The sequence below is a fragment of the Malus domestica genome, chromosome 01 (assembly GCF_042453785.1).
Source record: "Malus domestica chromosome 01, GDT2T_hap1".
NCBI lineage: Eukaryota > Viridiplantae > Streptophyta > Magnoliopsida > Rosales > Rosaceae > Malus > Malus domestica.
In genome coordinates, this window is record NC_091661.1 from 179,992 (window position 1) to 184,355 (window position 4,364).

Genomic DNA, 4,364 nt, shown 5'->3' on the forward strand with positions numbered 1-4,364 from the left:
TGGAACCTACTTAGCACCTTATCTATGTACATAGATTGGGATAATCCAATTAATTTTCTAGATCTATCACGATAGAGCTTTATCCCAAGTACATAAGATGCATCTCCCAAATCTTTCATGTGGAAGGTTTTGGACAACCACAGTTTTACAGAAGAAAGTACTGCAATGTCATTTCTGAATAGTAATATGTCATCTACATATAACACTAGGAATACAACTGCATCCCCAACGACCTTTTGATAAACACAATTGTTGTCTTCATTTTGAGTAAAACCAAACAATTTGATTTCAGTATCAAAACGAATGTTCCAGCTCCTGGAGGCTTGCTTAAGTCCATAAATGGACCTTTGAAGCTTGCATACCTTAGTCTTTTCAGACTTGGACACGAAACCTTCGGGTTGAGTCATATAGAGCTTTTCCTCTAGGTAGCCATTCAGAAAGGTCGTCTTCATGTCCATTTGCCATATCTCATAATCATGGTACGCAACTATAGCAAGCAAAATCCGAATGGACTTAATCATGGCTACAGGAGAGAAGGTTTCTTCATAGTCAATCCCTTCTCGTTGCCTGTAACCCTTGGGTACTAGTCTAGCCTTATAAGTCTCTACATTCCCATCAACGCTTAGCTTCCTCTTGAAGACCCATTTGTTTCCAACAGGTACTATACCTTCTGGAGGGTCTAAAAGAGTCCAGACCTGATTTTGATACATGGAATCCATCTCAGATTTCATGGCCTCTTGCCATCTCTTTGAGTCAATGTTGGACATTGCTTTAGTGTAGTCCCTAGGGTCCTCCTTTGTGTCATTGTCACCTAGAAGGTGCAATTCCCCAAAGTCATTATCTAAGCCATACCTCTTAGGTGGCTTGCTAACCCTTTGAGATCTACGTGGAGCTAGGGGTTCAGGAACAATGTTGTCAACTTGTCGAGTGCTTGTTTATGGTTCATCATTAATCTCATTAATTTCTATCATTTCACTTATAGTTCCTTTGAGAACAAATTCGTCCTCTAGAAACTTAGCAGTTTTGGCGACAAAGACTTTTTGGTCGTCAGGATGGTAGAACTCATATCCCATAGTTTCTCTAGGATATCCCACAAAATAACACCTAACTGATCTCGCTTCAAGCTTAGTAGCTTCAAGCTGCTTGACATATGCTTCACAACCCCAAATCTTATTGTGATTAAGACTTGGCTTTCTTCCATGCCATATCTCATAGGGTGTCTGTGAAACTGACTTGGAAGGTACTCTATTAAGCAAGTAAGTTGCTGTATATAGAGTGTATCCCCATAATGTTACTGGTAGATCGGCGAAACTCATCATAGAATGAACCATGTTCATCAAGGTTTGATTTCTCCTTTCAGAAACTCCATTAAGTTGTGGAGTTCCTAGTGGAGTCCACTGTGATATTATTCCACACTCTTTGAGATAATCTAGGAACTCGCTACTTAGATACTCTCCCCCTCGATCTGATCTTAGGATCTTTATCTGTTTCCTAGTTTGCTTCTCAACTTTATTCTTGAATTCTTTGAACCTTTCAAAGGATTCTGACTTGTACTTCATAAGATACACATAGCCAAACCGAGAGTGATCGTCGGCGAATGTGATATAGTAGGAGAAGCCTCCTCTCGACGTAGTAGACATAAGTCCACATACGTCAGTGTGGATTAACCCTAGAATTTCAGTGGCACGCTCTCCTTTCCCAGTGAATGGAGATTTGGTCATCTTCCCTTTTAAGCAACATTCACAAGTACCCATTTGGGTTTTGAGGTATTCCCGCTTTCAATACAGTGCATCCCACTACTTGTCTCTAGGTGAAAAAGTCCCTCTATCATATTACCATGAGAGATAATACGACCGTTCAAGTATAAAGTGCAACTCATTTTGTCAAACAATATTGAGTGCCCATCTCGTAAAAGCTTAGAGATAGAAATCAAATTCTTTATACATGAAGGAAAATATAAACAATTTTTAAGTTCCAGGACTTCCCAAGAGGGTAGTTTAAGCATGTAGGTACCTATTGCTTTTGCAGAGATCTTAGTGTCGTTCCCAACTCGCACAATCATCTCCCCATTGCGCAGTGTCCTGCTTCCTGTTAGTCCCTGCAACGAATTGCAGATATGTTGACTAGCGCCTGAATCAAATATCCAGGAATTGGAGCTCATTGTAAAAGCACTCTCTATGACAGAAATAGTCCCTTCTAAAGTTTGTGTCATAAGGCTCGCAATGCGCACCCTGTATTTCTTCTTCCAACATTCATCCTTTCCACAATGAAAGCATGTTCCTTTGGATTTTATTGCCTTCTTCTTATGTAACCTTTTCCTTGTGATTGCATTCTCAGTCCCACTGTCCTTTTTGAAACCTTGTTCAAACTTACAGCACATGTCAATCATCTCGGTAAAAGTATGATCAAATCTATTCACTTTATAGTTTACAATAAACTTAGTGAAATCATCCAAGAGTGATGCAAGGAAAAAGTCTTGGGCCATTTTCCCATCGATGGAAGTTCCTAAACTCTCAAGATCCTTTCCATCTTTTGTCCATGTTTATGAACCGATGTCCCCTTTGCCATTTTGGCATTCAATAGACTACAAACATTTGAGAATCGTACATTACTAGTCTTAATGTCATGCATCTTATGCAAACTTTCAACCATGGCACAAGAAGTGTCCATGTGCTTATGTAGCTTCATAAGCTCCTCACTAAGTGAAGTGAGGATTAAGCATTTGGCTTGTAAGTAATCCTCATAGTGTCTATCATAATTTTGACACTCCTCCTTTGAAGCTAGTTTCGTAGAAGGTACATGAGGAGGGGATTGCTTAAGCACATACAATATGTCTTTCACCTTTGAGATATTCTCAATGTGGCGATACTAAACAAGGAAACGTTGGCCCCTAAGGCCCCTTTTGTCAAGTATAATGGTGGGTGTAATTTTAGGCATGTCGTTAACTACATAACATAACAGAAATCGTATTAGATTGTTGATTTTAAAACTATATGATTGGGTCTTAAATCAAATAGTACCACTCACTATTTTTGGCAAATTCCACATCCCTCAATGTAATTCGAGAGTTATGTTGAACTCTTAGCGGGGTATGGGAGGCTCACCATTACTAAGCCCACCTCACGATGATACAATGTTGGTTAGCAAAAATATTGATGAAAGAATAACGCTTTAGTCATTTACAACTCTTGTAATTACCCATCTAGTTTGGCCTCTAGAGAATGATGCCTCACAATGATATGATGTTGGCACCATTGCACTTAGTTAAGTTATTCCCACCATGTTAGTTCGTGTAGGGGTTCAAGAATAGCCTCACAATGATATGATGTCGGCCATCCTCGTTGCCTACCTCACCACTGTTGGAAGTATGCCCACAAAGCCACTCATTTGATGTAATAGCTTTTTGGAATACTTAATGTATTAAACTTTTATATGTTTAATGAAGGGCAATTCTTATTGTTAATCACTATTTATTGTATCATGTGTTTAAGCAATAAGAGAATCCAAGGAATGTATTTGTTCTAAGAGATAAGTGATCTAAGTGAGTTAGATTATCGAGACCTTTCTCTTATGTTCATTCCTAAAACGTTCCTAGCCATAGGATTGCCAATTGGGCATTGACAATCCGCTAAGGTTAGTATGTGTTGTGTTGACTCAAGCGTGAGTATGACTAGTCTCAAGTCATTTGGTGTTGGACACTAAGACAAACACATAGGTGCTCGAAAGAGTAGTCGAGTACACTGAACTACGATCAAAAGAGAGTTCGAACATACATGTCATGTATGAACTCTAAAGTTGCAATATGCAAAGTAGTCCTTTGACCTGAGGCATCATCGATGTCTAATGGTTAGGTCCTTGATCTTTGATCCTGTCAACGGCATTCCTTTGGAGTGTCCACGGCATTGTTGGGGTCAAGCTATCTAATCATGTAGGCATATGAATGCACAACAAGGGATCTCTAACCTTCCATGGTGGAGGGAGAATACTCTAAGATATGATTCTAAAGTCTTTGGCCAAAGCAAATGAATATGACTTAGGAAGTTTGTTCCAAATCATATTCAAGGGAATCATATAGGAAAGTATCACATTGGATAGTAGACATGAAACAAACTATCACTTAAACAATGTGATTAAGAGTATTGTATTAGAGAAGGACCGTATTGCATTGTAGTTGTAACTGGATAGGTTCTCCAACCAATTCTACTTAGCTTGGGTAACCATGACATACTGCTAGGTGTCACTCATGGTTTGTGGAAGCCCAAATGATTAGGTAACACTAATCATTAAAGGGAGAATTGAAATGTGGTTTCAATTCATAAATCGATAGTTAAGAGTAACATCGCCCACTGCCTCGCTAATTGGAA